This window comes from Protopterus annectens, chromosome 13.part0 (assembly GCF_019279795.1).
Source record: "Protopterus annectens isolate FY-2018-M chromosome 13.part0, PAN1.0, whole genome shotgun sequence".
NCBI classification, from domain to species: Eukaryota; Metazoa; Chordata; order Ceratodontiformes; family Protopteridae; genus Protopterus; species Protopterus annectens.
In genome coordinates this window covers 504,856,121-504,881,752 of record NC_056747.1, presented here as the reverse complement: position 1 = coordinate 504,881,752, position 25,632 = coordinate 504,856,121, and the positions used below count along the sequence as shown (strand labels likewise).

The 25,632-nt window shown below is 38.0% G+C and overlaps 1 protein-coding gene across 9 annotated transcripts in view; it reads right to left on the bottom strand.

Moving 5' to 3' along the window:
- The window catches only part of LOC122787415, a 678,631-nt gene that overhangs the window by 579,765 nt on the left and 73,234 nt on the right, over positions 1-25,632 (bottom strand). For all 9 annotated transcript variants that reach the window (XM_044054125.1, XM_044054129.1, XM_044054127.1 and 6 more), the window contains exon 2: positions 5,007-5,142. The gene's annotated coding sequence lies outside the window, so the exon portion shown is untranslated. The remainder of the gene's footprint in view (positions 1-5,006; positions 5,143-25,632) is intronic.

The window sequence follows — 25,632 nt, the reverse complement described above, 5'->3', positions numbered from 1 at the left end:
TTATGGCTCCCAAATATGCAACGAAGTCTAGAAGATTTAGGAGCTTTGCTTGGAAGTGTTTGCATAGCCATTTTTATACCCCAAGCAGACTCCAAAGATTTTTCTTTGGGTAGACTGCAAATGTTGGAGGTGTGATGGGGAAGAAAGAGGTACTTAGGAACATATTTTTGGGAGAGTAATGAGTTGGCAGACTTAAAATAATTCATGCAGACTACTCTGTCAGAAATACTGGGTAAGCAAATTGGTGTAACTGAGGAAATTAGCTTTCTGAACGGTGAGCCAGAATCAAAATTGCCTAGACATAGTAAGGCCTTGCTGAGTTTAATCCTGGTGGCTGCCTAAAGGGCAGTTGTTAGAAAATGGAAAACAAAGTCTAAATCAACGATACTAGAAGTAGTGAATATAGTAACAGTGATAAAAGAACTGGACGTGGGATCTTTAGAAAAAGAGTAGGAGCAAATTACACAGAATAAATGTGAACTGCAGGAATAATACATGCAGAATAATGTATTGGAGTGAGAGTGAAGTTTAAGGGAAAGCAGGAATTGAATGAGCTATGTAATGTTTGACAGACAATGACTGTACAGAAAATTATATACTATGTATAATGTGTGCAACTGAAAATGTCAGTGCAGTTTGTTTTCATTTATATACATGGATGACTACTGAATTATCACTTATGACATAGGCAACGTTTTTTTTTTTGTTCAAGATAAAAAAAGACAGTGAATTGGTTGATTTGACGGACTCATTAATAGGGAAACAGAAATGAACAGTTAAGGAGTTTACTACTGAGAAAAGCTGATTTTAACACTGGAAAAAGCCTTAGACATGTGCCTTGGGAGTGAACTGTTGCTTATGCAACTTAACATTATTACAGAAGACTGAAACTGCAAGAAAGCAACGTGAAAATTAAGTCAGGAATAAAAAAAAATTCAATTAAACACACTGCATCCAAGATGCCATCTGGTAATGAATGAGTGGGCAGAAACCACTCCCACTGTAAACACTGTAGCTTTATATATGAAAATATGCATCTTAATGTTAAGAAAAAGAAAATCGGTAGACTCTGCTGAGGCAGTAATCATGTTGCCAATGCATGTTTGAAATTTAAAAGTATTTGGCAACAAAATATTAATGCTGATGGAACAAATGATCAGTCAACACCCAAAATATCAAGCCAGTGCTGTAGCATACAGGGACAAAGCTCTGACTATGGCTCAGGTAATCTGAGTTCAATTAGTGGTCAATGTCCTGGAATAGTGGACTGGGAATGCCCATCATTGGGAGGGAGAGAGTGTACACTTGGGCATGCCTTCTAATAGATCAGAGGCAGGGAATGGGGACACATGCATGGGACGGTGTTGTCTAAAATGAGATGAGGACACTGGTAGTCACTCACAGATGCAGTCACTCACAGATGCATGATAGCCAGCAAGCCTCACTGCATGTTCGTCCAAAAGGACATCACTTTTCCACAAGGGGGACAGGGAAAAAGATAGGGCATAACAGGAAAAAAACTTCCAGCAGCAGCATGATGCTGCACCAAGATCCTTAATCTCCTCACTGGCCCTGGACAGAAGTCAAGGTCAGCCCAGGTTAAGCTAAAGTTGGTCAGATGGACTCAGTGAATAACAAGAGCACCTGGGAGCAAGCTAATGCGCAGCAGCAGTAGCAAAATAAATAAATAAATGCATGTATTTATGTGTATTGTTGGAGTACATTCAGTAAATGCATTGCAACCTAAATGCAATCTTAATCCATTCAAGGAATAGCCAGAGTGACTAACAGGCACTCTGTATAAAAGTTGTGAATAACAGAAAAACTGAAGCTGTTGATTAAAGGCAAAACAGTTATATTTATACTGGACAATGGTATATAATGCACTATAAAGGCTGAATTTATCTATAAAATGCAAAATTATACACCAAGTCTACATGCATGTTGTTGTTTTATTCTACACACAAACTAAAGCCATTTGGACAGGTCCGGTTGAACTGTATACACAAAAATAAGACAGCAGAGAATATTGTTTCAAATAGTAGCTTTGCAAGTAAAACTAAACTAAATACATATGATAGAGATACTTGTGATTTTGTACATAATAAAGAGAATTCATGCAATCTAAATGAAAAATAAATAAGTTTTAAACAGATCTGAAGGAAACAAAAATGTGTAAATTAGCATGTGCTGCCGAATGATAGCTGAGACAATAAAAAACTAACTATGATACAGAATTGTTACACCATGTATGAGGGACTTCAGAACATTAAATACAGAAGTTACAGTGAAGGCTTGAACAATGATGAAACTAATGCAGTGCACAGCTCAAGATAAGGTGGGCATGTTCAGAATTCTACTAATAAATATCTCATTGAAGCAAAGAAATACAGTAAAATGTGCCTGATTAGTACTTCAATAAAAGTGCAGAAAAATAAGACAATAGTTCAGATCTAACAGAAGTTGCAGTTTCTGTATGTATTACAGAATGTGAATTCCATTCTGAAAAAGGTTTGATGATTGGTCTGAAGGCTTAAGATGCTTAAAGGCTGAATATCATTTATACATCACCTGAAGCAGTTCATGTGATTAATGCTCTCTGTATAGTACTCAATGCACTTAAAGCAAAAATTGAGTGAGAATTAAAGTGCAAGAAGTTATTAGGAGTACAAGTCAAGCAAAGAGAAACTAAAAAAATGAGTCAATAATATTCTGATAGAGATCAAAAAGGATAAAGAATTTACAGTGATTCAGCGAACGGTCCATTCATAGAACATAAATCAGCGAACAGTCATTCATTGAACATTCACATCAGCGAATGTTTTTCACAGGGCAGTGAGTTACTTGGTCAGCATTAGGAAATTTGCCTTTTCCCCCAATGTAGAGCGATCTCGGACTTGGTATATATAAGTGAGGGGGGTGTATGGGTTTGATATACTGCAGTGTATGTGACGGTCAGTATGTTGGCCAAGTAACTTAGTGTCCTGTCAAAAATGTTTGCTGATGTGAACGTTCCTTGAATGGCCGTTTGTTGAAGTTAGTTTTTAACAAACTATTATAAATAAATAAATATATATATATATATATATATATATATATATATATATATATATATATATATATATACATACTGCGGTGGTGGTGCTGCGGTAGCGTTGTCGCCTCACAGTTAGACGTTGCACGTTCGATTCTCAGTTAGAATGTCTTGTGTGTGTCGACATGCGTGAATGGGCGTTCCTTCGTTGAAGGTTGTGCATTAGGCCCGGCAAGCCAGCACGTAAAAATCTACTGCCAATCATTAGCGGACCGGAGTTCCGCTGTGGCGATCCCTAACCGGGAAAAGCCGAAAGACAGAAGAAGATGTGTTTATATATATATATATATATATATATATATATATATATATATATATATATATATATATAAACACACACACACACACACACACACACACACACACACACACACACACACACACACACACACACACACGTAAGGCATACAAGCTCTTATTTGTCAAGCAGAGCCATAACTTGCTCATCCAGCAGCTGGTGTCATTTCCTAGTCTGACCAACAAAAATGGTTCATTTTCTATTCACGGGTTTAGTCCTCCTTATACTAGATGGGTTACCCCAGAGAAAGAAGGAATCTCCCCAATTCGGAGCTCATCTCCTGGCGAACAGGGTGGTGAGATCCATTCTCCCAAATGTGTGCTGCTCAACTTAAGGGTTAAATAGCAAAAATGAATAGATAAATAACTTTTCTGCTTTAAACTGTAGCACTAAGCTTGCTACAAATATACACTGTTGCAAGCAGTTTACTACAGTTTCCATACCACCCACTCTTTGTTGTTTCACTGCTTCAGACCTTATACAAATTATACTACTGACATTTATTTCTAAACGCCAGTATTTTAATAAAACCCCACCTGCAACTGTCATTTGTGCCACCTATCACCTTGTGCCCAAGGAGGTTGTCCACTTCACCCCATCCTAACTACATTTCTAGTAACAAAGCTGGGGAAGTTTTTTCTTTTTTTTTGTACAGTGGAAGGACCCACTCTTGTAGATCTATCATTATGGATTCTGATAAGAGTGAGTCCATCCCCTTGTGAGTGGCAATATAGAGAGTGTTAGATTACAGAAGAGCAGTGTTCCTTAAGAACATAAGGGACATTATCCAGTTAACAGCTATGTAGTTCACCATCTTTACAAACTTTCAAGTTTCCAGTACGATGATACAAAGCCAAAAAGCAAAAAAAGTTTAAAAACCTGCAGACTACATGACACCTTCTTCCAGCATCATAAAGTTATTTAAGACTTTATATACATCAGCAAAAAGTCTCTTGCGTAAACATATCAAACAATACTTCTACAATTGACACTAGTAAATCTTTGGTTTAAAGTTAAAAACTGGGTAAAACAATCTGCGTTCCAGAAATGTTCACTTAAATTAAAGGTTGTTAGTTCAGAAATGTTCCATCTTTCCAGACATAAAAAAAGGGTTAAATCACAGAAGAACACTGCAACATACTATCTCATGAGTTGCAAAATGAGTTAACTTCTGTCAGTAATTCTTGTTTGCAATCTTCAGACATCAGAGTAAATGGTACAACATATGTAATTCAAGACACAGAGCTAAGTCATAACACAATTTCAAATACAAATCTTCAGAATTTAATAAACTGAAGTTTACATGTAATTCAAAGTACAGAGTTAAGTAGCAGTATTGTAAATATGGATGTAAACACAGTCAATGAACGTAACATGCAGATTTCCAGACCAAACACAGAGCAAACATTTGCAATGTCTCAAGTTCACATTATTTCAAATATAAATGTTCATAATGTCATAAAAATCTAGTTTATTGTTTTCAGAAGCCAGTGCAAATATTGCACTGAGGGGGGATAAGAGGGATCAGAGTGCAGATTTTAATCAGTCTGATAAAGTAAACACCAGCATAAATGATATACAGATTTATGAGCAAACTAAAGAAGAAACACCTACCATAGTTCAAGTCAGTGTTGTTGCTAGTTCTATAGAAAAGGATTTTCATCTTGTTGCTAGTTCTATAGAAAAGGATTTTCATCTTGTCTATAAAGGTTGTGGCAGTCCAGCACCAAACCAGATAATTTATCTGTCACTGTTTAAGTTTAAAAGAAAAGACAATACTTCATTAATTACAGAAAAATGAAGGAATAATGCACTGATGAATTAAGACAAATCAACTTCAGTTACAGTTACAAGCAGACCTTTATTAGAGGACACAGATGCAGTTTTGCCAGGATTTAAAAGGTCAAAGATTACAGTAGCCAACAGTTCGAAGTGTAACAGCTTTGTACTAGGTATGGACATATCATCAGAGTTATATGTTGTTTAAGACTTCAGTGACAAGATTTTATGGAAAAATAAAAATGCTACAGAATATACAGTAGTGCACAATGACACTTGCAAAAATCTGCATGCAGCAGCTTGTGCAAATGTATAGAATTTACAGAACTGGTTATGAAACAAACATGAACATTTATGGGTTAAAGTTAAAATAAATTCTAGTCCAGCTGACACAGCTGAAGTACTTAGAAAGACATATTGGGTGTGACCAGTGAGCAAAAAAGGGTAACAGCTTGTGTAGGGTATACCAGAAATGACAGTCAAGTTAAGTCGCAGAATAAAGGGTTTACAGTTACAGATCTGGCAAATACATTTTTTGTGTTATTGTTTTGTTTAGCAGACATTGTTATTATATTAGTAACGTTTTGCAATGCATAAATAATACCTTGATACAGACAGAAACAAAAAGGCATTCACAAATACTAAATGATGTTTTGCTAACTTACAGAATGTAAAATTTAAAGTCAATGCTACATTTTAGAAGAGACATTACAGTTAAAAGTTATGATCCCATGCAAGAAAAGAGTGCATCATAAATATTATGCATTACAGCCATAGGTTCATCTCCTATGTTATACTTATATAAAGGGTAGACAGGTAAAGTTCCAGAATTATCAGTTCAACTTGAGTAATAAATGTGTATACTACATGAAAAAACGTCACATCCTTGTATAAAAGGACAGATAAGTAAACTTCCAAAATCAGATCAATTCAGCTCTAGTAATAAATGTGTCTATGTAAATGTCTCAAGATTGTATATATTCATGAAGCCACGGTGGTGCAGTGGTAGTGTTGTCGCCTCACAGCAAGAGGTTCTCCCGTTCAATTCTCGCCTGGAGCGCCTTCTGCGTGGGGTCTGCATGTCCTCCCCGTGGTCGAATGGCATTTGAAAGACATGCGTGAATGGGTGTGCCTTCGTTGAAGGTTGGGCGTCGAGCTGGCACCTCTGCATCGTAAAAATCGACTGCCAATCATTAGCGAGTCGGAGTTTCGCTGTGGCGACCCCTAATCGGGAAAAGCTGAAAGAAAACAACAACAACAGCCACATGTTCATCTCCTATGTTATACTTATATAAAGGGCATGCAGGTAAAGTTCCAGAATTATATCAGTTCAACTTGAGTAATAAATGTGTATACTATATGAAAAAACTTCACATCCTTGTATAAAGGACAGATAAGTAAACTTACAAAATCAGATCAGTTTCAGCTCTAGTAATAAATGTGTCTATGTAAATGGTTCACGATTGTATATATTTCATGCAAAAAGTGCAGTTTATCAGATTACAGGCCAGCTCATTGAGTTGAATTAAAATTCTTAGTGACAGTTTATGCAGTTACAGTTTTTACAATTTATCCAAGAAAACTGTAGACCATAATGATTTCTGGTTTTAAAGCCCGTGTTTGCGCTTGATCCCCACCTTTCCCGTAACTAGTCTAGTCCAGGTACAGATTTGCTGTATCCAGGACTGTTTGTAAGCTTCTGAGCCCCCCAAGCCTTTGTGTTGGAGTGCAACCTTCTAGCTTATCAGTGGGAGTGGTAAGTACTAGGTAGCCTGTCTACCACAAGTGGAGTGGTTCTTGGCCCAGAAATTGTAGTTTATTGATCATTCAGGAAGTTGTCCATCTCTTTCATCTTTCTGGTTTAATAGACCACATCTGCGCTTGTTTCCCATCTTTCCTGTAACTAACCTTCTGGAAAGCACTAGAAAGCCTTAAACTGATACAAGCCTTCTAGCTTAAAAAAAGAGAGACTTTGGAGTGACTGAGTATCAGTTTTCTGTATTTTCTTGCTGTACTTAACTGTTTTCCGCCTAAACGCTGATTTGTCTAGCACTTACTGTGATTTAAAAGCTTATGTTTTTCACATATTGTACTTATTTGACTGCCTGCACTTTAAAAAGTTGTTTTATGCTTAAATAAATTGTTTACTGTTGTAGGCTACACACTAAAGTGAGATAGCCTTTTCTGATCGCTTGTAGTCATTTAAAGCTGTTTTAAGTGTACTTTTTACTGTTTTTGCCTTATCTTTTCCAAAAAAATAAATAAATTAAAAAAAAAACCTTCTTGCTTCCCACCTTTCTAAGCTAGTAGAGTCCAGTTTTCAGGCTAGTGCTGAATTCAGGGCTGTGTTACAAGTTTCTGAGTTGTCCATACCTTACTTGGATAGAGGGAAGTTTCTCTGTTCACCTGTGAGAGAGGGGTACTTTGAGCAGCCATCTGTCCCAGGAGAAGTGGTTCCAGCCCAGAAGTTAGTAGTTTAAAAACAGCGTTTGCACGGTTTTGTGCGCCGGGCAGCACCGGTTAGCTAGGGTTAAATTATTCCCGGCTACACTAAGTCTCCTCTTCAGTCTTTCACTTGAAACTAGTCTAACTCTCAACCTAAGCACTGAAAAAGCATCCTACAGTCCTGCACTTGCTCAGACCTAATAGCAAGCACTAATATACCCAGACACGACTGTCCAGCAGGGCAAGGCTCTTTATCCACCCCTCATCAACCAAGCGACTAAGCAGCTCACCCTACTATTCAGGAATGACCAAAGGGCAACTTCAGGTGTACTCTTCAGTCCAGCTGGTGAATCTGGGTATCCTGAGGCAATGTTACAACTGCCTCATGTACACGGACAGCCTTCTCCTCCTACCACAAAACACTAACATATGCGAGAGATGCAATTATACAGCCAAACTGGAGGTTAAGGTCTCTCCACCCAAGACTGGAACAGACAGTCATGAGGAGAAGGTTAACACTTGCACCACACCTCCAGCCTCACATAGACCTACTAAACCAGCACTGGCAAAAAGTACACATAAATACATGAAATCATACTCGGAGGCTCTAAATAAAAACTTGCAAAAGCATCAGGGAGCTCCACAGAAGACACCCACAAAATCTGCAACTCCCGTCACAAACCAGACAACACATAAAACACAAAATCAGTGTGCCGCACAATCACAGCCCTTAAGGCGAAATAACATACCGAACACACTAGTAATAGGTGACTCAATAGTCAGGCACACTGACGCCCCACTCACTAGGCTGGAGAAGAAGGTTACTGTTAGCTGCTTATCGGGAGCCAGAATCTGCCACATAACACAAGCACTCAGGTCACTCCAGAACAAGTACAAATATGACTCTGTCATTGTTCATGTTGTTGTGAATGACCTGAGACGTACCTCCCTGGACTACGTGAAAAGAGACATGGAAGAGCTCTCTGATCATGTAGCCCAGGTGGGTATGACCCTGACCCTGAGTAGCATCCTGCCCTCACCAAGAATGATACCTCAGTATAAAGAAAAAATGATTAATTTCAACAATTGGCTAAGCTTCTGGTGTCATTCAAAGGGGTTCCAGTGTCTTGTCAGCCTGGGATGACATGCTCGACAAGCCGCATTGCTTCACAAGAGACGGCTTGCACATGTCACCCCTTGGCTTTCGAATACTAGCCAAGGCTCTTGCTGCCCCCATAGTGCCTTTTTTAGGCAAGGCTCAAAATTCAAACCCACCACCATAAACAGCACAAGTAAAAAAATGAGGGTTATGCTACTCAACGCCAGGAGTTTAAATCTCAAAATGCATGCTTCAAGCACTCCTAAGTATGGAGAACGTCGACATCTGTGCAATAACTGAAACCTGGTTCAAGGCTCCAGAGAGCACTCCAGCACTACAACTCATTCCACACATTTCGGCCATAGAACACGGACCGAAACACAAAAGGAGTGGGTGTAGCCATATTCATCAAGGATAACCATATTCATCAAGGATAACCACACCTCCAGGTTAGTGGCACAGCATGATACCTCTGAGATCACCCATGTGCAACTAACATCGGGCAAATCTGCAATGCAAATTGTGGCCTGCTACAGATCACCCTCCATGATCCAGGACCACCACTCCGCCTTTCTGGAGACACTGGAAAACATGAAAGTCCTACCGAACACCCTGATATTGGGCGATTTCAATTACTCTACCATTAACTGGGAAAACTACTTGAATACAAACTCCCAGGCTCATCACTTCCTGGAATTTATCAACTCAAATGCCCTGGATCAGCTGATAAACTCCCTACCAGAGGCCACAACATACTGGACCTGGTCATCACCAACATGGGTGACAGGTGTTCCGTACCAGAGGTCAACCCGTCACTGGTTAGATCAGACCACAAACTAAACTAATCACCCTGGATGTCCACACCCCACCACCACCCCCAACCAAGAAAACTTTTCTAAAGCAAACTTCACCTTACTTAAGGCAGAGGTGGTAAGTTTCACAGCCCCCACGCTAAAGGATAACACTGCCCAAAATGCAGAATCCTTTACAATTGCACTCTATGAGCACCTACAAGGATGCATGGATCATGCCATCCCTAGCAAAACCAAGACTCACTCCCCTAAGAGAAGGAAACCAGTCTGGTGGACCCCTGCCATAAACAGGTTATACAACAGAAGGAGGAAAGTAGTTCAGAAAAAAAGCAAATCCCAAAAAGGAAAGACATCCCTGATCAGTACCAGTAAGAAACTAAGGTCCCTCATAAAATCATCCAAGGCTAACTTCAAAAGAAAAATAGCCAAGGATTCGAAAGATAACCACAAAGCCTTCTTTAGTTATGTCAAGAATCTAAGTGACAACTCACAGATATGCTCTGAGCTAGTGCAAAATAGCACAAAATATACTGAACCTACTCGGTGCAAATTTCACCTCCCTCTCACCTTCAAAAGTGCCCACAACAATACCGAAAAAGTGTAGTGTCCCAGAAATCACAGAAGCACAGGTGGAAACAGCCCTTTCAAAAGCCAAAAACACAGCATCAATGGGGCCAGATGGTGTTCCAGGCTGCATCTTGCACGAACTATAGAACAAACTAACCCCCCACCTAAACACACTGTTCAACCTCAGCCTCTCCACAGGCTACGTGCCCATAGAATGGCGCACAGCAACGGTTATTCCACTCCACAAAGGAGGGGCAACAACTGACTCTGGTAACTATCGCCCCATAAGCCTGACTAGCCTGGTCTGCAAGGCTATGGAGCGCATCATCATGGAACTCACTAACAAAGACATTGGGAACCTCCTAACACTTGACCAGACCCAGTTCGGCTTTGTTAAGGGCAGATCATGCCTACTAAACCTGGTTGACTTCTTTGAGACCGTCACCAAGGCCATAGACGAGAGAAAGGTGGTTCACACAGCCTACCTTGATCTCGCCAAGGCGTTTGACATCATTCCTTACTCTGGTATTATAGAAAAACTCACCAGCCTGAACATAAACCCCTACGTCACAAGATGGGTTGCCAACTGGCTTCCAGACAGAACTCACATGGTAAGAATAACGGGCTCCAGGTCCGACTCTAAACCAGTCACAAGTGGTGCCCTGCAAGGCTCAGCTCTGGGATCCCTACTGTTTGGCATATATTTCTCAGAAGTACAGGCAAACACAGGAAGACTATGGCTAACTAAGTTCACTGATGACCGCAAACTGGAGCCATAATTGACTCTCCGGCTGACACGGACATCCTTCAAAAAGGCCTTACTGAGACAGACACCTGGTGTCAAAGTCATGGCCTCAAGCTAAATGCCAAAAATGCATAGTCATCCCATTTGGGAAAAACAAAACACCCACAAATTACCACATAGGTGGCAGCCCCCTTAATATAGAAGAGGTAATAAGAGATCTGGGGACCCACGTAGACAGTAATCTCTCTTTTGACAATCATGTTGCCAAAGTAGTTAGGAAATCCTTCTATGTGGCCCATCTAATTACTAAGGGGTTTGCATCTAGAAATAAAGAGGTTATAGTGCCCCTCTACTCGTCACTCATCAGACCCATCATAGTGTACAATGCCCCATTTGGGATGTACCTCACAAGACACTTCCAACAGCTGGAAAGACAACAAAAGCACCTCACCAAGAGGATTATTGGCCTCAAACATATGTCCTATGCAGCCCGAATGAAAAAACTCCGGCTGTACTCAGTGGCATATCGCTTACTCAGAGGTGATCTCTGCCTGACTTACAAAGCCATGTCCAACTCAGAATTGATGGCCATGATCCACCTAAAGAAATCCAAGTCACTGCGAGCCATGCGCTCTAGTGAGCTAAACCTCGCCATAACAATAAATAGAACATGCTGGAGGGATAGATTCCTGTCACAGAGACTCCCCATGCTTTGGAACAAAATTCCTAACTACATTAGGCAGAGCCCCTCACTAACACTCTTCAAAAGAAGCCCTGATGAGTGGATGAGTAACAGAAAATACACCCCTGGGATCACTTCACTGGCTGTGCTTGACAGAGGCTCAGTTAATTAATCAATGGGGCGGCGAAAGCCGACACACTCTGGCTAGGCTTATAAATGCCATCAGGCAGATAGCCTAGCACCTACCTATGAACCCACCAATCCTTGCAGCATTCAGTAGCACTGAAAAATTAAATGACATCAGCTAAAGGATTCAGTTCAGTAAAAAGGAAAAGACAATCTTGCTGACTAAGCACGAGATGTGTAGAAATAATTTTCAAGAGAACCTACAGAATGTTCCTTTCTCAAGGGAAATATATGTGTACTTGCAAAGGAATGCCAGATAAAGAACAGACAATTAGGCACTGTGAGGCACATGCAAGACAAGGCTTGAAAATCAAGGCTAAAGAGGAGTGCAAAACATTACAGGGTTTTGGTATTTATTATTAGGAAATACTTTAGACACAGTCAGTTAAATCAGTAACTTACTTTCTAGACTGATATGATAAAGATTTTTGCAGAACAGACACTCAAGCCTGAATACAGAAGTCAGGTTAAATACCCATACTATTCATGAGAAAAAAAAATGTTGTTGTGTCTTTAGGCTTTTCCCGGTTAGGGGTCGCCACAGCAGAACACTGGTCTGCTAATGATTGGCAGTAGATTTTTACGTGCCGAGTTGCCAGCTCTGACGCATAACCTTCAACGAAGGTACGCCCATTCACACATCTCCACACAGAAGACGCTCTAGCTGAGAATCGAAAAGGACAACGTCATACTGTGAGGCAACAACATTACCGCAGCACCACTATTTCAGTTAATATTATTCAGGAGAATCAGGATATATGTTCAGAAAGTTTGGATATATTTATCAGCAATGTTACGGTTATCCAGCATTCCAAAATTTCTATAGACTATTATTGTTCATCAACTCTGTTATATGGAGACAGTATTCAGATACTATTGACATCTAATAAACCATAACTGTTATATGGAGGCAGTACTCAGATATTGTTGACACCTTCTAAACCGAATTACAGAGTGTGCAGAATTCATTCTGAAAAGTACAAAAAAGACTTAGCCCATAAAGGAGAGACTGGCATATTTTCAGTTCAAGTTTGGGTAATGAACAAAAAGACATTCACTCTAGTCTCATTTCAGTTGTTTCCAGTTAATTCCAGTATACTACAGTCTTACTCAATTCTTTCATACAGTTCCAAGTTCTTTTTGTTGAGTGGAACCCCAAGAAGAACACAATCTTTTTTTTTTTCAAAAAATTTTTTATTAAGTATATAAAACAAGACATTTTTTTTTTGTGAATGAAACATAAATTTTGTTTAAATAAAAAAAAAAAACAAAAAAAAAATTCAGGAGAATTTATAAATAATATATAAAAACATTAACAAAACAATACACTATATATACAGTATATACAAAAAAAAAAAAAAAAAAAATACCATCATAAACAATTTTCCTCTGTTAATCTTTATAGACCAGGATTGAATCCAGATTTGTACATTCTTGTAGAGATATAATTGGATCCTCAGATTTTGTTTGTAAAGATTTTTATTTATGATGAGAATTTAAAAGTAAAAAAGTAATTATAGGAAATACAGTTAAAGAATTTGAATATAAATCAATTATCAGAGATAAAATTAGAAGAATAAAGATATATCTATCAAATACAAACAATCTGTTCTAGCTGAATAAAGAGATTTTTTGGTCTGTCAAAATTTTATTTTTAATAAATTTCTAGCTAGTATTCTAGCTAGTAGTTCTGGGCCTTTTCCTGAATATGAAACAAGTTTTGTTTGTTTAGAGATAAGAGATTATTTTGATGAGAAAAATTTTCCTTTTTTGAATTTCAGAATTGCAAAATCTGTAGTTTAGTAAAGATCAAATGGTTCAATCTTTTCCATTTTAAAGAATAGAATTCTAGATTTTAAGAACTCTTTCTTAGGATTTTTTTTGAAATAGGCAGGCCGATTTACTGACATCTAACTTCTTTTCATAAGCAGCCCAGCAGTCCATCTAGGGTTATAAGATGACTGATGTATGCTTCCATTTTCCCATTTCTTTCAGAACATTTTACATTGTTGTTTATTGTTTTTTTAGTAGTAGTTTAAAATTATTATTTAAAGACCATTTATTTAAATTTTATTTATTTTTATTTATATTATTTTTGTTTAGATTTTTTAATAGAGTTATTGATTGGTCGAGAAATAAAATCTAGGTTCAATAATAAAGAGATATATTTTGAGATAGAATCAGAGAGAGAAAAAAAAAATCCAAAGACTGATAAATAACGATAGTATAGTGAGTAAATACTAATATTAATATTATTATTTAGAATTCTATTTAGTGGATCAATTAAATTATACTCCATCATCAGATATATTAAGAGATATAAGATGAAATAGCTTAGAAACACATTAGGCGAAGGCTGATCAATTTCTGGATTTATTACTGTGTTCCAATAATTACCTACTATAATATATGTGTCTATAATATATGTTTATAGAATATGAAAATTTAAAAAAATAAAATGCTGTACATTACATGGATTATATAAAAGAGTATAAAAAAGAGTATGAATAGCGAGACCATGAAACACCAGCGGTAAAAAATATCAAATTTCTAATCAAAATATTCTCATTCTCATCGTTAATGTTTTTTTGATTTTTTGTTTAATAATTATGTGTATTAGGATGGTCCCCTGAAGCTATAATCTTCTTGATCCATTTTTATTCCTCTTCTCTTTATTCCAATCAATGAATAAATAAATTATTAAATAATCGAACAAAAAATTAAAAAAAACTTAAAAATCAAATGAAACAATTTAATGTTTTTTGCTTTGTTTGAAACATTCAAGATTCCAAGAATCCAATCATAATCCTTTGGCATATTCAGTATTGATAGTGTAAAAAAATTGAAAAAAAAAAAAAGCGATGACGAAGATTAAATAAGTTATCTTATCTTATCTTCCACCAGCACATAGCGCATTACATCCTTTCTAGCTTTTAGTCAAGGTATTTGCCATTGACTATTAAGGTGGAAGTGGTTCTTAACTCAACAGAATAGGTTAGTCACAATCTTGATATCAGTAGTCTTAAAATGACCCTAGATCTGGAAATGTGATCCAGCTTATAATTACTTGAAAGGCAGATATAAAGACTATGAAGACACTGCACAAATATCACCAAATGCGTTTCTGAAGAAGTCTACTGAGGTAGCCAAAGGTTGTCTATAGTAAGCTTTAGCGAATTGTGGTAATTGCTTATTATGCTTTCCACAGCACCATTTTATGTAATTGGAGAGCCAGCTTGCAATGGTAAGTTTGAAATCGTTACGGCCCAGAGACTAAAAGGAAGAGAGAACAAAATGCTGGATATGATTCTGGTCACACAACACCTCAGATGGCAATGATCATCCATGCAGTACAGCACATTCCCTATTGTTGCAGCAGGCTTGAAAGAATGCAGGCAGTTTTTTTTTTCCTTTTTCTTTTTTTGTCCTAACGTAAATATGACTGCTACAACTTTACGCACAGAAACAGAACTGGTTCTAAAAGAAACTCTGTCTTTGATAAAATAAATAAATAAAAAATAAAAAGTATAAGGTGGAACAGCAATCTAGTTGAAAAAAATGATAAAACAGCTACTACGAAAACTATTTTCCAAGTGTGGCATTTTAACTCTGCAGTACCAACAGGCACAAACATAGCGCGAGTCATTTTTTCCAGTACAAAGTACAATTCCAAAGAAGGTGCAGACCCTGGGAGATCTCAACAAGAACATGTCCTTCATGAAGGCTTTGCAAGCTTTTAAAGACACTGGGAGATTAGACTTATTCTTGGTGAAATTCGGGGATGGCAGCTAAACATGAAGAAAAACTGACTTAATTTAGTCCCAGAAATTGTCACCAGATATTTTAGTAATGCAGGAACAAAAGCAGAAAAGGGATATAGGCCCCTAGAGCACACACAGATAAATGTGCCCATTTGTTTTTGCAAGTTTTACTCTAATTGGCTTTTAGGAAGAAATAAAAGAGCACTTTAACCACTCTATCAAAAAAGGAAGAATTACTAGCAACTACTGGGAGAGGAAAAGGTAGGCAGCAAGCCAGAAACACCAACAGACTGTAGCAGTGCTTCACAGTTATTAGAAGCTCTTCCTTGCCAATAAGGTGCTGAGGGTCTATGTTTAGGGCTGCAGCAGCTCTCTCATCAGTTTATCTAGCAAGGAATATGACTCCCCAGAGACATGGATAGCAACAAGAAAACAGATGCTGAGCATGTTTCATCCTCACAATCTCAGACGGGGTAGAACTGGATCCCCACCTTGTTTGATGAAATACCACACAGTTGTAACATTTTCCAAATGTATAGCTGGAACTCCCACAGACAGCAAGTCCTACGATGCTTCGAGGATTAGTATAACTGCTCTCACCTCCCGCAAGATGATGTGAGGAAGAGGTGCCAATGACGTCCAGATACCATGACTTGCCATCCCCCAGCAACTCCAGTGTAGCTACATCTACAGTGACTGTTGATATTGAAGGAACTGCCAAAGGAAACAAAGTTGAAGTCCATCAGCCATGTTAAATGGCCTCTGCAAATCTAGGAGTTGTAGATTTGATTCTCTAGAGGCTCTACATTCTAAGACTATGAAGAACCACAGGTGTAGATGCCACTACTTGACCTGCAACTCGAGACAAGAGTAAATTGTGGTTGTGAAGGATACAAGAACAGTAAAAACATCTGCTTAAGAAGCCTGAATTCTATCTGTACAGAGTCTCATTCTGAGTAACTCTGTGTCCTGATAGCCTAAAAATATGCAGGCTGCAGCTGGGATTTTGGGATGTTATGCATTATTCAAAAAGGATGGAGGCTTCCTCACCCTTACTGACACTAAGTAATTTACACAGGGGGCAACTAACAGCCTGTTTTTCAGATATGGAAACACTTTGGGTCTCAAATTTAAGCATGCATTTGCTGATCACCCAGGGGGCTGAAAAAAAAACAAAAGGAAAATTCTGAAACAGAAAATGGCCATGCCTACCTCGGAAGTGTACATATTTCCTGGATATTGTTCATGATTTTTGTCATAGTAGGTGTTCTGAAGATCTAACAGCACATATAGTCTCTTTCGACTGGACAATGAAGGACTGATTGCATACTGATTGCACAAAGTCCATTGCAAAGGTTTCTACTGCAATAAACATGGTTGGGGCGGAGATCTATAACTAGCCTACTTTCCTTTGTCTTAGATTCTGGCACTAAAAAGAACATGGAATAACATCCAAATCCTCTCTGATCTGGTGGAAATTCCAAGATGACCATTTCATTTAAGAAATAAAAGACCTTTGTTTCTGTGCTGCTTTCTTTTGATGGGGTTGGGCATCTGGCAGGAGAAGGGATAAGGAAACCGAGATAGAAAGAAAGGGTACAATGAAACCTCTGGATCTAACTGTTCTCACCCACATGCCCATCACTAACACTTCCCACACTGACTTCAGAGGGAAGCAGCCAGACAATTCCTTAAGGTTGCTGTTGACCACCTATGACCAAACTGTCACTGCCCAACAACTGTCAAAAACCCGCCTAAGGATCAATGACCTTACTAGAAATTACTGTGGGTATTAAGAGTTCATCACAAACCAATGCTTGCTTTGACATTTCCACACTTACAACACATTTAGTCAGGGTTCTTCTGCATTTTAAAAAACATCCATTAATAAGGCCCAAAACTTGACTCTCAACATCACAGACAACAAAACTGATCATTGATATGGGTCATTTATAAAGGTCACACTGACATCCTTGGCAAAGTTAGTCAGTCGGAGTGATTCATGCCAGCAAACCACGCCTGGATTCCACGGCCGTAGTGGAACCTTCTGCAATATTATACTCTGCATACATCACAAAGTTTGCTATACTGGCTGCCACTGCCAACAAGGATGCAGGCTTTTTTTATTGGGCCATCAGGCAACTGGTTCATAGTTAACAGGATTTCAATACCCTCTGAATTTCTACCACGTTGGCCTGGTAATCAAGTGTCCACAAACAAAAGGTAGGGAATACATACACAATATGTGTACATAATACGGACCTCTATAAAACCTTTCATATGAATCATCTGGTCTTAAGGTCAAGGAAGTGATAGATTAAGATGCACCTTTAAAATCAGAAGTTTGAGTAAAGTATTATTTATACAGAAATCGAGTCGTAATCTGTTCTTCCCATGGAGGATGGCAGAAGAATGTTTAACCTCAACAAAAAATTGAGATTCTCATCAAACCCTCCAAAGCCAGCTCTGAAGGCAGAATTGCGGCAGACATTAAAAACAATCACAAAACCTTCTACAGTTATATTAAGAACCTCCACGGCAATACCCAAATCTGCTCTGAGTTACTGCACAATGGTACATCCTATACTGAGCCAACAGATATTGCCAACATACTGGCTGACAGATTCAGTGCCAACTTTACCTCTTCCCCCCAAAAGGACCAATCACAATACCAGAAGAATGCCAGGCACCCAGCATTACTGCAGCACAGGTTAAAGCTGCATTGTCCAAGGCCAAGAATACAGCTTCCATAGGACCCGATAATATCCGTGGCTGTGTTCTACATGAACTACAAAGAGAACTGGCACCACATCTGTGTGCCCTGTTCAGTCATAGCTTCACCTCAGGCTTTCTCCCTACAGAATGGTGCACTGCTACAGTCATCCCTCTCCATAAAGGGGGAGTGACTACAGACCCTGGGAATTATCACCCCATTAGCCTGACGAGTCTGATATGTAAAGCTATGGAGCGCATCATCATGGACCTGATTAACAAAGATATAGGAAATCTCCAAACTCTAGACCCTATGCAGTTTGGCTTTGTGAAAAGGAGATCATACCTGCTCAACCTGGTTGACTTCTTTGAGTCAGTCACCAGGGCTGTGGATGAAGGTAAGGCAGGGCATACAGCCTACCTTGATCTGGCCAAGGCCTTTGATACTATTCCTCACTTGCGAATTATTGATAAACTCACCAAACTAGGCATCAACCCCTATATCATTAGGTGGGTTGCAAATTGGCTCACAGATGGAACACACAGTGTAAAAGTAATGGACTCCAAGTCAGACTGACAACCAGTCACGAGTGGAGTCCCATAGGGATCGGTCCTGTTCGGCATCAACTTCTCAAAAGTCCAGGCCAACACAAAGGGACTCTGGCTGACCAAGTTCGCAGACGACTGCAAGCTAGGAGCAATTATAATCTCCCCAAGTGATGTTGACATCCTACAGAAATGACCAACGGTCATTAGCCTGTTACACACCTGTGAACCTATGAACAAACCTTACATGTACAGGACGTATGACTCTGTCAAACAAATTACATGTTTATCATGGCTGTCCAGTGCATTTTTTTCTCTCTGAAGAACACTTATGGAACTCACACTCCAGGACTAAACATGGGTGACCATCCAAGCACAGTAACAAACTAGGAAACATTCAAAAATGACAAAGCATGCAAGCTGCTCCTACAGCAGAAGAGTAGAAGAAATTGCAGCTTTACAGAAGAAAAAAACACACACACACACACATGTATGAGTATATGTTTACAGAAGTTACATATTTGGGGATTTATTTTAGCTTTATGTTGTGTTTTTATACAGTGTGCATGTTTTATGTCGGCATATATGGGCTATGTTAATTCATTACATGTACTATGTAATGTTCTATTTCTCGTATTTCACAACTAACTACAAAAATCAACTGTTTCTACAATGTAATGTCCTATTCTTATGGCTCTCTATGACATCCACTTGCATTTGTTATACTAGCTATGAAGTTTTTCCTCAAGCCTCAGCTCTGCTCAGATGTACAACTTGTTCCCCAATATCTAACTTGTATTGTGTCTTTCGGCCTTTCCTGGTTAGGGGTAGCCACAGCGGAACTCCGGTCCGCTAATGCTTGGCAGTACTGGCTTGCCGGGCCGAACACACAACCTTCAACAAAGGAACGCCCATTCACGCATGTCGCTACACAGAAGACGCTCTAACTGAGAATGGAACGGGCAACGTCTAACTGTGAGGCGACAACGCTACCGCAGCACCACAACCGCGCTATGTTCCCCAATATCTAACTAAATTAAACAAATAGAAATAGAAATAAAACCAAACCACTGGGTGAATGGCAGTCAAAAACGACATTGAACGCTAGCATAAAAATGATCTATTCTCTGCTTTCATCCACAGACTTCATTAGAATACAATTTTACTAAAAAGTTGCTTCTATAAATCTAAAACTTCATCCAATGAAATAAACAATAAACACATTTAATAAATTAATCACCTGTCTTCTATCTTTTAAAAAACACTTGATATTCACTGTTTTGTTAAGTCCTGGAAACTGATATGCAGACAGCCTTATCTGCCATTCAGTTTCTTGCTGCTCAACAGTATTTGTATAAATCACCACATCTTATATCTAATGCCACTTACTCTAAAACCGCATACAAAAACTTTTTATATTTAGTACATGTAAAAGAATTTTTAGAGAGAGAATTGTTAATTTCCTTAATTTTAAATGAGTGATAGTGTTCTTTAATTCTTTTGTCAAGCCTTCTGGTAGTCATACCAACGTAAAACGCTTCACAGCCAGAACATTTGCGGACATAAACAATTCCTCTGGAAATACAGTTAAATCTGCGTGGTACTTTGATGACATATTTCAAATGTTCAAAAGTAATAGGTCCCTCATAAATATATATGCACGTTGCACAGCGGCCACATTTAAATGTACCAAAACTTTTTTGTGTATTAGGACCTAATATTTTGGTACTGTCCTTCTGCAGTATTGGCTTGAAACTGATGTTGTTCTTGTAGACAAAAAAATGGTTGAGAACCAACCACTTTACTTGCTGTTTCCAGCGATGATTTTCCAATTATCACTAATAACATATTTTATCATTTAATTATCTACTAACATGTCATAAAGACACCAAATAGGGTTAATGTGTGTAATTAATTTTGACTGGATGATATTCTTGACAGATCCATTTAAAGTAGAGGTGTCTTTTTACTGATGTATTTTTTTTTCTTTTACTCCTAATTTATGTAGCTATTCTGTCTAGGTGGTCTGCATCATAGCCTCTAGCTAAAAATATGGACAGGGTGCAGACCATCTAGACAAAATAGCTACAGAAATCAGGAGTAATAGAACAGAAATAATGTTTTGCACTCATTTTAGTTTCTGGTTACATTCTGGCCTCTGCTTTTCATCATATTTACCAACAGCCTACACTGGGCTAAATGTAAAGCATTTTCATACAATATGTTGACTCCACATTAATCTGTTCTGCCAGTAACCTCATTACTCTACAATACCTCACCCAAGAATCATTTTCATCAGTTGAAAGCTGTCTCAATAACTCCCGGCTTAAAAAAAAAGTTGCTTATATTCCTCTCAAAAATCCTTGCATATATCATACAAACTTTCTCAATAACAGTGTCTGATAACAACCCTTTAGAAGTGATTTCCCCAAACCAAGCTACTAGGCATGACACTAACTGTTTGCATTTGTTTACCGGGATGAGAGGAGATACAAGGTAGGAGTAATAAAATATTACTGAGGGGGGGGGGTCAGGTTTTGAAGGGAATGGAACTGGTGCATGTACATTTCCATGAAGAGGAAATATGTTGTTCAAAGAGTTTTTTGAAACTTGTTGAATTGCTAGTGGCCCTAATAGATGCTGAGAGAGAGTTCCACATTTTGGCTATGGAAAAAGAGTAAAGCATCTTGATAATTAACTGAAATTTGACTTGCATGTTCCAGAGATTATCAAAACAAATTACTGAAAATTAGGGACACTACATAGAAGAAAACACTACTTAACTGATTCATCCAGAAAACTCCTGGCCTTTACAGTCCTACTCCCCACTTTACTATATGGCACCCCAGTGCTGCTTAACCTTCAAGCTTCCATCCAAAATAAACCAGAGCTACAATACAATAGCAAACGCTGCTAGTAATTTATCAAACAGAACCAATCATTGCTTAGCCCTAAAACAGCTTGATTGGCTTGAATTACCCAAGCAACTGACTTACACCCAACTACTCACAGTTCACAAATTAAAATACAAGCCATGAGAAAGCAAAGCCCTATTAGACTTATTGCATACATACACCCCTGCTAGGCCACTTTGATCTGGAAAGAAAAAGCTCCTCACTCGCTACAAACCACCCATGTCAGCAGGAACCTCTCTATATTCCAGCTACGTAGCCCACTCCTAGAACTCTATGCCCTTATCCCTTAAACATACCAGCAACCTTTCCAATTTCAAGACCAGTCTAAAAAATATATCTATCCAACACCTGGACCTGTACCACCTTCAAAACAGATGTGTGACCAACTACTCACTATAATTATGCCTTTCCTGCTCTGAACTCACTAACACCTCCATATCTAAGCAGGTAATACTGGCCTAACATCAAAAGCAGCTCTCACTTTAATGATACCATACTACTAATATATGCTGGTCTACACTATCAACCGACTTACTAGTACTTATTTTCTTCTTTCTTGTCTTTCCATAACATTTTCATCTTAATAACAATAATAATCAACTCTCTCCCTCCATGCCCTTAATTTTCTCTCCTATTCATTGCACCTCCTCATCTCATTCTATTCCTCTGTCTATTCTGGCAGCAGAACACTCAATATTTCTAATATATGGAAGTGAAAAATAATAGTCAATATTTTGAATAACTACGTATTAGTTTACTTAACACCAGCTATCTATTTCTAAAAGTGTGTTGCTACTTGCAGTACATATTGTATTCTTGATCACAATTTATTCTATTAGTATTTTGTACATGTATTTCAATCTGTTTGTGTTTTATCTGTTGTGGGGATTTTCTCCCCTTGTATATATTCTTATCAGCTACTGTAAAACGTTTTTGTGTGTGTTTTTGTGGAGCCTTTCTCCCCATCTCACTGTAAAATATTTAATATGTCATGGGGCCTTTTCTCCCCTTGTATATAACTACTCATCAACTACTATTTAAATAGTTTTGAATAAGTTGTGGAGCTTTTCTCCCCGGGTCTCCACTGAAAATGGGCCACTGGCTCAGTCAGACTTTCCTGGTTACTAAAGGACCAATAAAATACAATAAATAAATTATTAGTTGCAACTGTCCTAATTTTAATATCATCTACATATTTAGAGATGCACTGCTCGTCAGACACAATTATGAAAGAAAGCACAATACTGAATAGCACTAGCCTAAATACTGAGCATGGGGGGGGGGGGGGGCTGAGCTAACAGGAACCCTGCTAAAATGACCGAACTGAAGAGTTAGCCTTTGTTTACAACATGTAAGCCAGATTGGACTCTATTTTATCACACATTAGTTTACAGTCCTACCCTCTAGACACTGAATTATAACGTCAAGCAGTACACTGTAAAACAATTCAGGGAAGTTCAAGCAAATGACTGACACATGTAATCCCTTATTCAAAGCTATACAAACAAGATAGACAGAAAGAAAGGTAAGCAAGTCAGTGCAGAACGTCCACCAATAATTTTTTTGTTGGTAAATATCTCATGCAGATCACACATTTTATATGCTTTTAAAAGAGCATGGCCAAACATTTCTCAAAACATTTTCCAAAAATGAAGGTAAGACTAAATAGGCGATAATACTCAACCTTGTCTAAGCAGCCACCCTTGTGTATGGAAACAATATTTGCTAACTTCTAATTCTTTAAGACAAATATATCATGCAAAAGGGAATTAAACAGAGAAGTGACAGGGTAAACATACATGTTAAAAATATATCTAGACCCACACTACTTGTGTTTTCGATTGCCTTCACAGACCTCCTTAACAACTCATTTGAAATAAATGGGCTACATAGGTCAACCCTTTTAGGCCCATTCTTCTTGTAAGGTTGTCTGGACAAAGAGTCTGAAAAATAATTACTGAAAGTGTGTGTCATTTGTATGGAATTACTAACCACAGTGATAAATCCAACATTAAATAACTATGTCACATATTTATAAAACTGCTTTTTACTGTTGGCTCCTACAGTCATATGCTCTTCAAATTTTGTCTTGACACTTCTGTAACTACCAATCTTAAAATTCTGTCTGCCTTGGTGTTATTTTTCTTACTAAGCATTGTCATATACCTCGAATATACCCTCAATGTGCGCTTTTTCATTTAGGCAATTATTTTAATCTAATATTGCATCATGACAGGAATAAGATTTCTATTGTCTTCTTGAAAAACATTTTTAAAGACTTACAGCACATTTTCTCAAATTCTTTTCATCCTTGAAGTGTGCCCCTAATACTACTCTCATGCCAGTTGTGTTCAACTATTTCCACCTTTAACATATTAATATTTATTCTGTTACAGTTAAAACTATCTCTTGAGGATGGATTCTGATTTACACCTGGAATTACCACATCAAATGCAATATGATTTAAAATGCCAAGTGGGGTAATGCCTATGTGTTAATAAGTCCAGGATAATTCATAAAAACGAAGTCCATAATCTCAGATTTGTGAATCAGAAAGTGAACAATCTGTGAAAAGTCATTCAGTGTCATAAAATCTAGAATTCCACGTCTGAATAAAACTTACAGAGGCTGGCATTCCAGATTATGTATGAAAAGTTAACACAGAGCTACGGTGGGTTTATCATCAAAAATGAAATCCCAAGTGCTCTAAAACTTCAGCCTGTTTAACATTTTGCTTTGAGCTTCTGTAACATTGAAAAATTCTCAGTGCATCTCCCCTAATTTCTTGGTTTACTTTAACAACTAGCATGACAATATCAAATGAGAAAGAACATGTCTGGTCTGAAAGTCTTTCTGTACAAATATGACAAATGTCAGCCCCCTAGATTGAAGACAAATACAGTCAAATTTATAAAATCAGGGAAATTCTGTAAATTGGACTGTCAAGCTTCAGTGACAGCAATAACATTATATAAACGGATACATGTCACAGTTAAAGTTCAGCAACTTTGTTGTACAGACTTCTTAAAGACGTATTAAAGTTTGCATTTGAAGACTTATTACATTTTGGATTTGTGAGTGACTTGCTGAATTTTGCATTGCTAGGCCTATGAAAGACATAGAAACTTGAAGAAGTCAGTGAAAGATTTGCCCAGTTTATGGTTTAAATGAAAACTGACTCAAGTAAACATATCTGAATCTCTGGATATATCTTCCCAGAAAGTAATGATATCAAAAGGGTTTCGAAACAGAAACCTAGCCCTTGTGTACTGGTAACTATTCAGATTCAGTGAGGAAAGGATTTTGATACAACACACCCCAAAAATAAAAACAAGAGAGAGACCTCTATTACCAATCAAAAGCATGAAATAGCTTGAAACGATAATAGCTTAAAAAGAAAACAACATCTTCTCACTAATCTGTTGGTGGTTCATGGCCCCTCAACCACATGCTACTTTTTTTAAAAGTGCACATAAAAATGTGGAACTTCATTTTTTAATCTGTCTGGAGAAGCTGCATCTCCCATGCACTGTCCTGCAATTGAAACTGAAGCAAACTGTTATATATATATATATATATATATATATATATATATATATATATATATATATATATATATATATAAAAATGCAAAAGCATGTCTACTGCTCTATCAAGAGTTGCTGCCAGTCCATGCAAGTAACGGTGGGTGGTAGCCTCCCCAATTCTCCTGCCAGGTTGCAAGAAATAAATGGACATATTACACAAGTGAGGGGATTAGGAGGCAGTATCCACCATATTCATGATGAGGCAAAAGATCTGTAACCATCGGAGCTAGGATACAGGGTCAGAATTGCCCAGACATTAAAATCTTGTTGAGTTTAATTCTAGTGGATGCCACAAACAAGCAATTACTAGAAAATGGAAATCATAATATAACTGAAGTAGTGAATACTGTAACAGACATAAAAGGACAGGAAGTGGGATCTTTAGAAAAAGGCAGGAGTAAATT